Genomic DNA, 16,850 nt, shown 5'->3' with positions numbered 1-16,850 from the left:
GAGACATCCCAGACCTTCACCTTGCACATCACATATGCATACCACCGGGACCTAGACACAACCACCCCCCACTGGACTGCCCTCCTCCATCACCTCACACCAGCCCACAGTACCACTATCACAGACATCCACTACCTCCAGCCACAGGGACGTGACTTCCCCCCAAGACAGTGGTGAAATACCACCCGCAATGAAACACCACCGGGATGTCGCGACCCCCACCCCAGGGGGAGACCACAGAGGGGCTTCAAGGGCTCACGTGCTACCCAGGCAGTATAGGCCTATGTCCCCTACTACCTTGTGCCCCTAATCCCTGCAACGGATGCAACCAGAAGTACTCAGTGCTAGGGCATTATCCTCCAGCCAGACCAGCCCTCACCAGTGTCAGGGTGGGGCTGAATACTCAGTCCCAGACAGCACCTGAGTGATGGTCACTAACTGCACTAGGAGAGACGGCCACTAGCCTCTCACTAGCTGCATCCCCCCCCCTCTGCAGGGACTAGTGATGGCCACTAGCCACACAAGTGGAGAGATGGCCCCTAACTGCTCTCCTCCTGCAGCTGCCTCAGGGAGCTGGACCTCAGTGAGGGCCACTAGCCGCACCAGCAGGCCGGTGATGGCCTCTAGCCACACTGTGTCTGCTGTCCCCTCTCCTCCCAGGACCTCAGTGATGGTCATTAGCTGCACCAGTGAGCAGGTGATGACCACTAGCCACACTGAGCCCACAGTCCACCCAGAGAACAAGGCCCTCGTCAATGGCCACTAGCCGCACGTCCCCTAACAGGACCTCGGTGATGGCCATTGGCTGCACCTGTGGACAGGTGATGGCCACTAGCAGCACCTCGCCCTCAGTCCTGCCAAGAAGTCAGGCCCCAGTGACGGCCGGTAGCTGCACCAACAAGAGAGGACGGCCACTAGCCGCCCTACCCCTGTTGCCCTTGGGACCTTGACTACAGCCACTAACCACATCAGGGAGAGACCAGCCACCACCTCCCTCTCGCCTCCTGTGACTTCCCCTTCGGAGGATGTCCCTTGTTCAGCCCACCCTTCGCGTGGCCGAGTGGGACACCCCTCCTGTTCTCCCCACAAAGGCAGCCCCCAGGAGGGACTACCCTGTCTGCAGGAGGTCTGGCAAGGCCCCATCATGACCCGGGGAGTAAGAGCAGTCCAGCCGGCACCCAGGTGAGATGTTCCGCTGTCGGACTCCCGGAGGAGAGGGCGTCGCAGCCCACACCTGATGACGACCCAACCAGAGGGAGACCGGAGTCCTCGTACTCCCCAAGGCTCCCCTCAGACGCCGGGGCATGACCTTCCCAGCCCCAAACAATGACTACTCTCTCTCCAGGGTGGGCACAGACAAGCGTGCCTACTCTCTCTATTTGGTCTCAGCCCTAGGGACCGGATGCCCCACCAAGGCCCCACTAGAGGAGGTCCCCTCTCCATGCCACCCAGCAGCCCACTCAAGACGACGCAGACCCTGAGAGCAGTTCCGTGCCCTCTAAGGGAAGGCACACCTGACGGGACCCCTCCCACGCCCAATGTATCCTTAAATTGTGAGGACTGTGAAAACCTGAGGACGAGGGCACCAGGCGCACCCCAAAAATTCTCTTCTCGGCTAATTTTCACCATTCATAAGTGTATTCATTGCCATAAAACCTACATCATCGTCTTTGTCGATGTGTTTTCCAGCCGATAAGCATGAAAAAAAGGGGGGGAAATCAAATACTAGCACCTTAAGGCAAGGAAAATATATACTCACGCACAGTGTATTATTAAGGTGCTAGTATTTGATTTTCCCCCTTTTTTTCATGCTTATCAGCTGGAAAAAACATCGACAAAGACGATGATGTAGGTTTTATGGCGATGAATACACTTATGAATGGTGAAAATTAGCCAAGAGGAGAATTTTTGGGGTGTGCTTGGTGCCCTCGTCCTCAGGTTTTCACGGTCCTCACGATTTAATGATACACCTGAGATTGACTTTGTACCCAGACAGTGTATTTTGGCCTTATTGTATCTACATTGTATCTAGTGGTTTATGTATTTAAGGTTATACACTTGTAAGGTTGTTTGACCAGAGCTTTTGTGCCCTGTTCATCTCGTAGTGTATTCTAGTTCCGGACTCGAAAGAGAACCCCGGCTCAGCAGCTAGTGTTCTTGGGGCGAGGAGTCGACCTAAAAGCACCTAGTATAACAGGTACTTATTACTACTCTACGTTAAAAATTCCACATATAAGGTGCTATACTTTTGGAGACACCAGGTTCATAGGTTCATTCGTGTCTACTGGATTCACTCGTACTCATTTCCATCGAACATCAGGAACGCGATGCTTTTCTTTTCTTTTTTTCTATTTATTGGTTGATATTGTTGTAGCCATTATTCAGGAAAAGTGGATTAACCCGCGGCGTCCCATCGACGTTCTTTAACGTCCACACGTTTTGTCACTGCCAATCCCATTGACGTACATAAACACAAATCAATTGCAAGGTCCCTAATTTGCACAGTTTTCAATTTTCGTGAGTGATTTTTGGTACGTATACACGTGACACTTACCTCTACAAGATGCCAGGCAGGGACAATGCCTTACCCAGCATAACCTCCTCCCCCCCCTGCACACCATTGTCTCAGCAATTCACCTGTTATCAGTGACCTGGCCAGTAAAGCCATGTCATGCCACGGTACGAAATTCAGGGCCAGAGTGATTCCCCAATCAATGACAATGTGGAGGACAAACTCTACATAGCATTAGAGGAAGAAAGTCAGAAATGATGATCAGGTAATGTGGAAAAAAAAGGTCAGGTATGGTGATGAGTTAGTGAGTGAAACAATGCTTATAATGCCTGTATTACTGCTTGAAAACCAATATACTCTCGTACTACATATAAATTCGTACCAAGTAAATAAATAAATACCGTTTATGAGTGGCATGAAATAGTTATCCTCCCATAGAACTCGTTTTCTTTGGTGCCAGCCTGTTAGAAAACCCAGTAAGGTAAGGAGGTACTCCTATCTGTATCGAGTATTTTAAACCTCAGGTGAGCGATTTCTCTATGAATTTTCGATGTTTCTCACCAAAAGTGGAGGTTTGAGCCAAAAAAAAAAAAAATCCAAAAATGGTCGGGATTGGGGGGAGTCAGTGGTGGAAAAGTGGTCGGGATGGGGCGGGTTAAGTTAGAAACAAACCTTCCTCGTCCTCTCAGGTTCGTTAATTTCCTAGACAAAAAAAAGTAAATAATAGAACCCGAAACATGCGTTAATCCGTGGATTAGCTGAAGCATATCGACCATCAAAAAGGTACTGCACTTTCGGAAATAAAAGTTCATCTAATATGCTACTATGTCTACCTCGTCACTTCCCCCTCTCCTGATGCATCATTATCTGAGAGAGGCATCTGCGAGGTGACAGACTAATCAGCCCTCTCTCAACTTGTGTTATAAAGCAGAAGGAAGTGAGAAATAAAAGTGGTGTAATATGAGGCGAACTTGTACGAGTATATCCGACTGAGCATCCAAACCGTACTCCTTCACACCACACTACAAACATCATCATCATCATCATCATCATCATCATGGTCATCATCATCATCATCATCATCATCATGGTCATCATCATCATCATCATCATCATCATGGTCATCATCATCATCATCATCATCATCATGGTCATCATCATCATCATCATCATCATCATCATAAATGCATCAACCCAACCAACAATCAATTTTAGCTTCATTTAAATAGATTTTCCTTTTCTTTGCTCGGATTTTTTTTTAATGTGTGTTCGACTCTGGGCATAGGCTTCACAGCCTGCTATCAAGGCCCAGCAGTCTTCCTACATACCGTACACCTCTACATGTCACCACTTCGGTGCTAACACCCACCGTACATATTGAATACATGCTAGGGCTGTCTCATACAGGACTGGTGTATTGGTGTTAGCGGGGGTATTTTTACGACGTATCGGCGGGTCTCCTGGTAAATCAGTAAAGCCCGATTTAATGAAATTGACGTTGTTTTGCTGTATTCCTTCCGCCAGTAGATGACTTAGTTCAGTTTCCGATGACAGTAGTAAAAAGGTTAATAAAGGCTATACCGGACACTTCCAGTTCGAAAAGTTTCTCCAAAGCTTAATAAAATTATCTGCTGGTAGCAATATTAAAACAAAATACGTCATCGGTGTGAAGAGTTTGACCCCGACGAGCCTCACCAAACACGTATCTAAGCCTGATGCATTTGCTGTGTGAGTAATGAAAATAATTGTGTAACCATATAATTATGTACTGTAATTATTACCCCATAACGTGATATCTCTTCACCGTATTTTACATTTTAGTCATAGTTTGTTTTCATCTGACAGAACTGAATCACTCCAACAAAATGAATACTAAGCTTTATCTATCGGTCTATAGCCAAACTCCTCAATCCCGTGAGGGGTGACCACAAGTAGATCTCCGCCACGTCGCCCTGCTCTCAGCCATTTGGCTGCCTTTCATGCAGTTCACACTTCCCTCTCTCATATACATCTCTCCACTCCATCCCTCTGTCTCATGCTCAGTTATGCTGGCGTGAAATTCGATGAGTCTTAGTGACGAGGTTGTAGTTTTTTTTTTTTTTTTTATAAATAACAGAATGGAGGAAGGAAAAACAAATGAGTAAAAAAAAAAATTATCCATACACCAAATTACTGGTGTCCTCTGTTCATAAAATATCTGTAACAGTTAGACTTGAACAGTTGTGGGTTGAAATTTAGAGGAAAACAACTCTGGGGAAGCGAGTTCCAGAGAGATGCAGTTCAGGGAATGAAAAAATTCTGATAGGCAGAAGTTCTGCAATATGGCTGAGTGACATTCCAGTCATGAGCGCTACCAGATGCCCGTGTAGCACGAGGGAAGGCATGGAGAGGTGGCACATTGGACGCAACTTCGTCTGAGCATTTGCCAAAAAAATGTCTGTAAAATAATGCAAGGGAGGCAACATTCCTTCTTACTTGCAGGGAAGGTAGTTTATATGTAATGGCAGGGTTGTTAATGATTCTAACAGCTTTATTCTGAATTTTGTCTAGTTGTCTTAATGCTACCTCTCCACAACCATTCCACAAGGGTGAGCAATATTCAAGCTGAGAGCGCACATGACTCATAAATTATAGCTAACTGCTCATCGGCGAAGAAGTTACGGACTCTGTACAATAATCCAAGTTTCTTTGAGGCGGTTTTAGCAAGTGATCTGACATGAGAGGTCCAGCTGAGGGCACTGTTAAGTGAGACACCAAGAATTACAATACTTTTGGAGATGGGAATATTGGTAGCACTGAAGGTAATGTACGAATCTGGCAATATCTGTCTATTAGTAAACTGTATATATTTAGTTTTACTAGCATTAAAAGAGACACGGTCGTTTTGTCCCCATTCACTGATTGTAGATAGATCTTGATTTATGGAGATGGCTGTACTGAGTTGAGAGGTAGAGATATTAGACTTTGTAAATGGATGTCTGAGTGTGAATGAACTATGTAGTTCATTATTGTTAGTCGAATCTACGCTCCAGCTTAATACACTTGGCCATCAACTAAGCTGAATCGAATTAGGGTTCTTGGTCAGGTTAGAACAACGTGATGTAGTATAATAATATCGTGAACACATCTGTTCTGTTTGTTCTCTCTCACATTTCATGTATTTCTTGTGGCTTACATTGATCATCAGAGGAGGATTCACTGGGATAATCCAGGAGGGCCGCACATCCCCTCTTTTTATGTGCCATTTTTTTCCTGCAGCAAGTAAGCAAAATTATAGGATGAAAAAGCACTTAATGAAAATTTCTCATTATCTGAATTTTATACTACTAATGAAATTCAGTAATTTATGAATTTGCAATAACCTGCATAATTATACTTACGTATACATGAGTATTTCAGATATCATTATCTTTGTTTCCATGCCATTACTGAGCCCACAATGACCAATTCTGACTAGAAAGTCGAAAAATTGTTTTTGTATATTTTCGCGTGTTGCTGTTTTCGACAGTTTCGCGCTGTCGCGTTGCGCGCGATCGTCTGTCTTTTCTTTTTCTGGCACTCACTGGACTTACCCCGACCTTCATTAAAGAGAATTAGGTCGATATCTATTACCGTTCTCTTTAATGACACGAGCAAGCACATAGACAGAAAACACCTACATAGCTTGACTTTATTATTTAGACATTTTGCAGGACTAAGTAATAACCTATCCATCACAAAATGCTTGCAAATACTGTTATCGTTGTTTCCATATGGTTATTCAGCCCATAGTGACCAATTCTGACCCAAAAGTCGAAAAAATGACTTGCATATTTTCGCGTGTTGCTATTTCCGATAATTTCGCGCCAATGCGTTGCACATGATTGCCAAAGTTTGTGTTTGGCATTTTTCTGACACTCCCTGGGCGTTCCCAACCTAATGCAAAGAGAATTAGGTCGACAGAGGTCTGTTCAGAAAGTGTCCAACCTAAGGCTCTAAAAATATAAGTAACCTGTTGAGCTACGACACTAATTCCTCTCAAAGTAGGCCCTTTCTGATTTGACACGTAGTTCAGCATTCATTCCACTGCCTGCAACATTTTTCAAAGTCGGTTTTTTGTATCTCCTGCAGGTGCTTCATCACATTCGTCATGATCTCTTCTCTCATCTCAGATCGGGAACCCTTCAGCGGAAGTTTGAGCTTGGGAGAAAACCAAAAGCCACACAGAGCCATGTGCCTGCCGGACCTGCGGGATGTTGTGCCTGAATCAGCTGTGAAGAATGGGCAGGGGCATTGTCATGGTACAGCTTCCAACTTGCTGCATTCCAAAGGTCTTGTCTCTTCCATCGAACTGCATCACGAAGATGACGGATAACGTCGAGGTAGTAATATTTGATGACAGTCTGACCTTCTGCCGCGTATTCATGATCCACAACACCACGGTAGTCGAAAAAAATCAACATGTATTTCACCTTGCTGTGGATCTGTCATGCTTTTTTTAGCCGAGGAAACCCTGCATGATTCCACTGGGTCAACTGTGCTTTGGTTTCTGGGTCATACCCATATGATAACAATCTTCAGAAAGTCTGGATCGCGATTTGCACACTCCAACATGTCTTGAGCAATGTTCATCTGCAGAGCTTGTTGTTCATGTGAAAGGAGCTTTGGAATAAGCTTGGCAGAAGCTCTTCGCGTGCCCAAATCATCCGGTAAAATTTTGTGTGCTGATACATCGCTGATTCCAATTTCATTAGCAATTTTTCTGACAGTCAGTCGATGATTTCCCATGACCAAATCACAGAATTTCTTCACATTTACAGCACTTTTTATTTTTGTTGATGGCTGCTTAGGACGTAGATTGCTCTCAACTGACATTTGGCCATTTTTGAAGCTATTATACCACTTCTTTATTTGCGTACCCCCATTGCTTCATTCCCAAAACTTGCTGGATCTTCCTAATAGTTTCAACTGGGGTATTACCTAGGTTTTGCCAAAATTTGATGCAAGAATTTTTTTTTTTACTTTTTTGTTCATTGTGATGAGTGTGGGAAAGCAACGAGCGTAAGGTGCACAGCAATGAATGCGGGCTGACTAACAGCCACTGAATCACTCGTGGCGGCTGGCATTAATCACGCATGCGCATGAAGGTCCTGCACTGGGCTACACAAAACCCTGCCCCTATCATCCAACTGTTTGGCAAGAAAAAAAATGATGTCAGATACTTTGCGAACAGACCTTGTACATATATATATATATATATATATATATATATATATATATATATATATATATATATATATATATATATATATATATATATATATATATATATATATATATATATATATATATATATATATATATATATATATATATATATATATATATATATACAAGGTCTGTTCAGAAAGTATCCAACCTTAGGCTCTAAAAATATAATTAGCTAACCTGTTGAGCTACGACACTAATCCCCATCAAAGTAGGTCCTTCTGACTTGACACTCATAGCCCAGTGTTCTTTCCAGTGCCTCAAATATTTTTCAAAGTCGATTTTCGGTATCTCCTGCAGGTGCTTCATCACATTCGTCATGATCTCTTCTCTTGTCTCAAATCGGGAACCCTTCAGCGGAGTTTTGAGCTTGAGTAATAACCAAAAGTCACATGGAGCCATGTCTGGTGAGTAAGGAGCCTGCCAGACTTGCGGGATGTTGTGCTTGGCCAAAAAATCCTGAAACAGTTGAGAAGTATGGGCAGGGGCATTGTCACTGTGCAGCTTCAAATTTGCTGCTTTCTAAAGGAGTGGTCTCTTCCACCGAACTGCGACACAAAGATGACAGATAATGTTGAGATAGTAATGCCTGTTGACAGTCTGACTTTCTGGTGCATATTCGTGATGCACAACACCATGGCATTAAAAAAAAAAAAATCAACATGCCAATGCATTTCATCATACTGTTGACCTGTCATGCTTTTTTTAGTCAAGGCGACTCTGCATGCTTCCACTGGGACGACTGTGATTTGGTTTCTGGGTCGTACCTGTACACCCACGACTCACCTTCTATGATAACAGTCTTCAGAAAGTTTGGATTGCGATTTGCACATTCCAACACGTCTTGAGCAACATTCATCTGAGAGAGATCACGACGACTGTGACAAAGCACCTGCAGGAGATACTGAAAACCGACTTTGAAGAGTGTTTCTGACAATGGAAAGAACGCTGGGCTACGTGTGTCAAGTCAGAAGGGACCTACTTTGTGGGGAATTAGTGTCCTAGCTCAAAAGATTTGCTATTTATTTCTCTAGACCCTAAGGTCGGATACTTTCTGCACAGACCTCGTGTATATATATAGATAGATAGATAGATGACAGATATACACACACACACACACACATATATATATATATATATATATATATATAAAATGAGTGTGCGTCATGCATGCTGGTGGACGCGGGTTCGCCTCCCGCCAGAGCTGTAAAAACTTTGGGATGCATTCATCGAGCCACTTACTGCTTTGGCAGACTTAGGGGTGCTGTGGCTGAACCAGTGTCGCGTACTAGTATACCTGCACCCAGTCGGCTTAAGGCGGGCCGGTGACACTTGGTTCACAGACTAAACACACATCCAAAGTCACTTCAACATTGCAGTCACACTCACAAGCACTTCTCACCCTACATACAGTCTCTACCAGACAGCCTAAGCCACTGGGTAGAGATACATCGGCTGTATCGTCCCTGCTTCGGTAGGGATAGGCCGGTCGTGCAGTGGACACTGAACTGCTGCTGCTGCTGATTATATATATATATATATATATATATATATATATATATATATATATATATATATATATATATATATATAGAGAGAGAGAGAGAGAGAGAGAGAGAGAGAGAGAGAGAGAGAGAGAGAGAGAGAGAATGTATATACAGTTACCTCCACTGTCACGCACAGCGTTTTCAATGTGTGTGCTGTCTGAGGTGTGAACCATCCGAGTATCGAAACGTGTATCGGAAGTAGAGTTGGGCGAGGCAGGCAGTGGGTGGGTAGAGGTTTTGTGCCGAGGTAGAAGAGGTAGAGGGTCTGAAAAACGGTAGAGGAGGTAAAGAGTTTGAAAAACTAGTGGGTGTTTGAGAAGGTGGGGGAGACATAATGAGATGCATTATTTATGTGTGAAGGAATTACTGGGTAATTCAGTCATTAAAGTGTGTTACTCCTCACTGTGGTGATTCCAATTAATATGAACACTCTGAAGATATAGTGCAGAATGTGGGTTGAGGAGAGACCTACATTTATTCTAAACAACATCAATATGTAGGCGTGTCTACCAAGGCTGCCAGCTTAGCAACCAAGTATGTCACAAAGCCTCAGTCTGGAGGTTAAACTGCGTCTCTGTTAAAATAATTTTTAAAAATATTTTAACTATCTAAATAGATAGACCGATTGATTGACTGATATTTTTTTCTTAACAGTGACGCTGTTGGACTTCCAGACTGAGGCGCTGAGACAAACGTGACTGCGAAGCTGGAAGGCTTGGTTGACACTCCTTCATATAGATGTTTAGAATAATTGTAGTTTTGAATAAATAGTTTCCTTGTAGCACCTTTATATTGTTTGTTGTTTATTATTTTTTAAATATTTGTGTGCATGGGTGGCACTGCAGTCATTCTGGCTGTGAAAAACAGTTATGACTTAACTGAGTTATGACACTTGTTCATCATATATATTGTTCATAATCTGCCACGTAGCACGTTACTATCCGACGGTAACAGTGCTCTATGCTGACATGTTCTTACCACCACAAGTGCGACACTCATATGGAAGAAATATTCTACTCTGTAAACTTGTCTTCCGTGTTCAGTCTACCAACAACCAACATTACAGGATTTGGAAGTTGAGGGGCGCGTAGGTTGAGGTGAAAGACTACCAGGGTTCCAGTAATTCAGCAACATGTTCGTCACACACAACACAGGAACGTTGTTGTATCACAACTTCCACAACCGCTGTGTAATTTGCCCTATATATTATTACAAGGTGAACAAAGTCATTTTCTTGATATTTAACCATTGCAATATAATGGGTACAAGTGCTACGGGTATTTTTTTTTTTTTTTTACCATTATGTGGTCTAGGTTTAGAGTCTTGTGTTGGCCAAATAAGTGAAATTTCGATGAAATAACACGATATGGGTTCAAAGACCGGTACGCAACTTTTATTTAATTTAGGCCACATAACTCCATTAGCAGGACATATTACGTACATGACTGCCATCCTCTATCAAGATAACAGGTCTGGCAACACCTGATATGAGCCTCTACGTGTGCAGTAACACTATAGAGGAATGCCTACGTGAGGAAGAGCAAGTGGATGACCGATGGGAGCTGCGGTCATAACTTGTTAACACTAAAGCAGTTTGGAAGTCTACGACATACTGCGTCACACTTGCACTGAAAGTTAATCCTTGCACTGAGTCGACATCAAACAACGGAGATTACATCTGTCGTAACACCACCCTCAGTGTTTATTGCTGATAATGCTATGAATTTTGCAACTGCAGCCTCTACCAGCATTATTGAAATCCTTACAGGATATTAGCGAACACAAACTGCTACTGACACGCTTAGTGAGGTGGAGGGGGGAGGAAGGCGTGTGGAAGCCTTAGTAGTGCGTGGAGGCCGTGGTAGTATATATATGTTACCAGCCAAGTGGGAAATGCGTCATTGAATAGAATGCCTAGATGTTCCATAGAATGCGTAAAACTTCAAGACAAGGTATAAAATAAAGTCATCCGTACACATTTCCCAATTTTCTGTAGCTTACCGAATTTGTTTTATGCAACGTGCGAAATGACCAAACTGCAGCAAACAGGCAAACTGTGAAATCAGTCATTTCATTTACGTTAGGTTAATTTAGGCTGCGGTTAGGTTAGCCTGGGATAATCTAGGTTAAGTTGAGGTAAGATTAGGCTAGGTTAGTTAGGTTAGGCTGTCAAGTTAATTTACATAAAGGTTTAACATACCTCAGCGTTCTTCTAAACCTAGCCTAACCTAACTTAACCTAGAATATCCCAGTTTGACCCTCTGTTATCAATTATATTTTGCCAGAAATATCCTAGGCATTCTATAGAATACCTATTCATTCTATTAAAATCCCTAGGTAGCGTATATATGGTTAGAATGAAATAAGCTTATTTCATACTTTGCCACAAAAAAAAAAACAAAAAAATGCTAGCCATTCTATAGAATACCTAGGCTTTACATACAATACCTTAGTTTCACACAATGCCGGTGACATATATAATTTATAACATTCCGTTTTGTCCAGGAATCCAGTGGTTGTTTATCACATTTAAACAACATCAGGGATCTTACATAGAAGACAATGAAATTACATTTCTACGGTTCTTAGGCATTCCTCTGGTTTTAACAGGGACTACTATATCAAAAGGCGCACATATACTCCTACACAAATGATATCTCCTCGGGGAAAATAGTTTGCACGAATACATCTTTAGAATCATTCCAAAGGAATATGGCCGGCTGGCCGCTGATCGATACCAAAATCATAGTTCTGCCCGCCGACCCATAAAGGCTGCCTGTGTGTAAGGCCCTGTCCACACGAGCGGGCAATGCCTGACGGGCACTGTCTGCTGAGCGTATACCCCTCGCTTCTTTAGCAGTGTTACCAGATCAAACAGTCTCTGGCAGCCATTGGTCAATACCGAGCACACTTGTTTTGTTGTCCACACGGTAAGCATTGTCTCAACAACAGGCAAGCGTGTTATAAATAGTTTCCCAGTGGTTTCCCTGCTTATGACGTCACCTACGCTCGTGCCCGCCAGCCACCTTCTCAATGTGTGAATTGGAATGTGATTTGGTATCAGTGTTTGCCCGTCGGGCATTGCCCGCTCTTGTGGATGGGCTTTAAGTTGAACGGCAAGGTCACAGGGAAAGGTCAAAGGCCAAGGTCACAGGGCAAAATCAGCTCTAAAAGTTTCGGTCTTTTCTGGACCATATTAAGTGGACTGCTTGAGGGTTATGCAAGAACAAAGGGATTTAATATTGAGAACACTCAGTCAAAGCCAAGGTCACAGTCAATGCAAAGGATCAACCAGCGTGCCTGTGTGTGAACAAAATAACTTAAACAGTCATGATCTGATGTAGATCAAAATTGGTGGATGAGTTGAGGATCACCCGTGATGTTGACCATTGTTTTTCAGGACAGTAGGTCAAATATCGAGGGCACATGGCGTGGTCATCTTAAACAGTTTTTATCCAATGCAGACTCGTCTCTGTGAAGGCGTTCAGGTTAATAAAATGATGCTAAGATCCGATCATGTGAACAATCAGCCTAAGTTCAAGGACACAGAGGAAAGTCAAACATAAAAGTCACAGAGCAATGTTAAACAACTTTGATCTGATTTTAGCCACAATTGGTGGCAGGTGGAAGGGTTATGGGTTAGGCGAGAATTAAATAATTTGGTTTTGAGAATAATCTGCTGAAGGTCAAGGTCACAGGGCAATGCCAAACAGCCCGTTAGACCAGTTTGTGTGAGCAGGTGTTGTACTCTCTGGGTGCTCCTCTTGTTTTTGTTACAGGCTATACCTGTTTATAATTTGAGCTTATGTTTATTTTACTGCTTAAAACATTTATGCCGCCTGAACTAAGGTGAATGTAGTACGATTATGTAACTTAGTTTAACATACAGTACACATTGTACATGTATGAAGTCCTTGTTTATGTTTTGTACCCGCTGGGACTTCTGGTGTTATAAGGAAAGCAGAGCGACCGCCTTTATTAAGAGCTGAAGTGAGTGAGGGTCATAACATTGTGCGAGTTCTTACAGTATTTCAGAGACAGAGGCGTAGCAAATTTTTTTTTTAAAGGGGGATGGACAAAGGGTGGCCCAGTCTAATTATGGGATGCCCAAGGATAACAGTTTAGCTGATATTGCGACAGATTTAATTTTTAATCAAAATTTAATCTCAGTTTAGATAAAAACTAGCTGGTAAGTGTAAGGTGTTAGTGGCATCCAGTTAACTGATTCCAAATTACCGTATTAATTCAACAGTGTTGTTATTTTATGTATTATTGGAATATATTTTGGTACTGGATATTCTTCATAGGTGTTAAATCTATATTAAATGCCGTACTCATGCCGAAGAATTAATGAAGGCATTAGATATATATGTTTTTTTTCCCCACCAAGCAGCGAAATATGAGCGGCTCACTGGTTTTTCGAAACTTGGCAGCGAGATACGAATGACTCAACGAGCTGAGGGCTGAAGCAAGCAGACACCAGCCAGCAGCCTCTCACACAGACAACACTCTTACTCTAAACATACCTCCAGCTGACACAAGTTTTAGTTAGTCTTGCACAGAGATTTACACGGTTTCCTTGATAAATGCATTCCACATCATACATCATTGTCATTATATATCATATATTACTTTGTATATCAACGTTCATTAAAAATTTGCTGCCTCTCGTAATATTTCCTAAATAGGATAAATACGTCACACTTTTTTCATACAGGATCATAATCAAAGATACCATGCTGTACGTGTGATTATTTCCAGCTACTCATATATTTTCCTTTCTTCATATTTGTATATGTAATCTCCTTCATGTATATAAGTAGATGTTTGTCGTGGTGATATTATTATCGCTAAGTAATTAGACAAACAGAATCTTCACATTAAGATACATCATTGTACATTACCCTCTGTGGCAATTTGCAAGCATTTAGTTCGTACTCCTAGATTGTAAATATTATTTGAGACCTGCTTAGAAGGATATTCCTAGGCTACAACGTACAGAGATGAGAATAATCACATGGATGCGTAGTGCATCTGACAGGTCTGGGGGGGGAGAGGGTAGGTTGGGATTGCAAATGAAGAGCAGGGCGGGAGGATGAGACTTGAATGTATTAGTGTACTAGTGTTGTGACGAGAAGGAGTAAACTGAGATGGTTTGGCATGTGGAGAGGATGGAGGATGATAGCTGGGTGTGGAGAGTGGGAAGTGTGAACTCTGAGGGTAGAACAGCGAGACTGCTAGAGATCGAGCAGCGTGAAGAACCGCCATTAGATGATCAAGGCCGATGCATGCAAGCGTGCTGGAGCCTTTATAAAGGAAATAAACGGCTTCCTTCACTTTTAACTGAATTATATTTTATCAAAATTACACGCACTGTGAGGGGTAAAGGGCTATTCCCTCATTAATTTGGGTTGACCCGACAGATTCCATGGGTTGCCAGTGCCACCCCTCTGACCACGCCGTATATGCTGATAATCTATGACTCATATGGGCAACATCTTACCACAAAAGTGCATGTTATTTACCTCGGAGTATTGTAAAATGTGAGCTACATTTGAAGTCTTTTAACCAGCTGTGCGAGGCTAATGTTGAAGGACTTATGCTGAAATTACTAACCAAGGAAGACTATTTTATATTGCCCTGTCAAGCTTCGTCTAGTCAGAGGCTTTAGTATAAGTTATCTAGATTAGAAAATGGTCATCGTGCAAGATGAATAAAGCAAGTATTGCATCGTCACAAGGTAGTATTACAGTTATTACTGTAACCCCTTCTATAATTCTCACTGTCAACACATACAGTGCAGTGGAACTGGGATATCTTGAGTGCTCATGGCTAAGGTAAGCAGTTTTATTGCAAAAAAATGAAGATAAAAGCACATATACAGTATGAGAGAGAGAGAGAGAGAGAGAACTCACTGTCTCCTCTTACGGTATCAATAAGGGATCATTATCACAAGTAAAACATCACCAGCTGCACATAATGCCACACTAGTCATTTCTCAACGCTATCTCATCTCAGCTCACTTTCCCACATTCAGGGAGGGTGGGAAGAGACGGGAGGCCCTAGAACTGTTCAAAGGTAGCCTATTAACTCTGATATTCTTCTATTAATTTCTGCTTCACATTTATTGCATGGCCTCTACTTCCCTCATTCATGCGTCGTATCAAAGACATCAGCGGGCAGAAAAATATATCAAGTTTTTTTGAGCCTCGGAACGTTCGCTAGTAGAGGGGGGGTTAAAAGAAGAGGTTGAGGAATGAACGAAGAAGTGTTGTCATTGACCGCACATTTTGCTACGCAGAACAAAAAAGGGAGGGGGGGGGGGCTTAGAGGCGCAGAACTCATTGATTCTAAGAAAATTGAGCAAGAGAGAGGGCCAATTTCAAGTTTCGTTCATTTCGGCATACCAAGACACATTGCAGTTAAAAGATTGGGGTTTAAAGACTATAGGAAAATCAGGCTGAGGAAGACAGTTCCAGAGAGGACCATCATCATACATGGAGGACTGAGTATCGGCTGATTCTTGCTTTAGAATCTGACAGAATAAGGGTGAGAATGTGTAGGTGGACAAGTGCTGCGTGCCTTAACTCCTGTGCTGTGGAAGATACGAGTCCTAAAGCAGTTTCTGATTAATGGGGAGGCTGTAACCTCACTCACATACTTGTAATTGGAGTTCCTGCCCCTTACTCCCACCCGTCTTAACCTCTTCACTAAGATATCGGTATTATTTTATTCTTGCTGCCGTTAAGCGATTTTTGTACTGTTTAAGAAGTACTTTTTTTAATGAATGGGTTTAAAAGCTTCCCTTATGTCCTTCAAGATGATGATAACTTTATTAATTATTCCCCCCTCAGTTACTATCAGTATTAACAACAACAATAATATCTTTACTATTTAGATATGACGTCTTGCAGCAACAGGAACAACTGCGTTCTACCCCACGCTTGGAGTACGAGAGTATGTTTCGTCAACCTCAGCCTGGATAAGATTTTAAACTTTTTGCCCTTCCCCGTCCCGAAGGGGCTCGGAGACGGGTATTGATTTCACTCGGTTTGTCTGTTCATTTGTTTGTTTGTCTGTCAACAACTTTACGCTGAAACTACTGGTGCGATTTTGACCAAAATTACAGGGATGATGGGCTATGACCAAATTGGGCCAAGGCCCAGGCTGTCGGCCAAAAAAATGTAAAAGAAACGGGGTCTGGTCAAAATCGTTTTTTCGCCATAACTCCTTTCAAATTCGTCATATCAACATAAAACCAAAACTTAAATATGCACCTTTCAAATTTGCATCCTAGAACATACCTCATTACATCGGGGGGTCACCCTCCAGTTAGCGGTATGAGAATCAGCGTCAGGAGGGAGCGCCTAAAATTTCAAATGGGCATAAAATCGTCAACTTTCACCCTATTTACACCATATTTGATATGTGATATCTTTGACTAGATATCCTGTTTTGTTTATACGTCAGCACTAAAATGACTGCCGAGGACGGGTCTGTAGTGCCTTGGCACTGCTTCATGTTTCAACTTATTTCCTGTGACT

Source organism: Coenobita brevimanus, chromosome 39 (genome assembly GCF_032717465.1).
Source record: "Coenobita brevimanus isolate Jiangsu-jjx chromosome 39, ASM3271746v2, whole genome shotgun sequence".
NCBI lineage: Eukaryota > Metazoa > Arthropoda > Malacostraca > Decapoda > Coenobitidae > Coenobita > Coenobita brevimanus.
The sequence above is the reverse complement of the archived record's forward strand: the minus strand, read 5'-3'. Positions refer to the sequence as shown.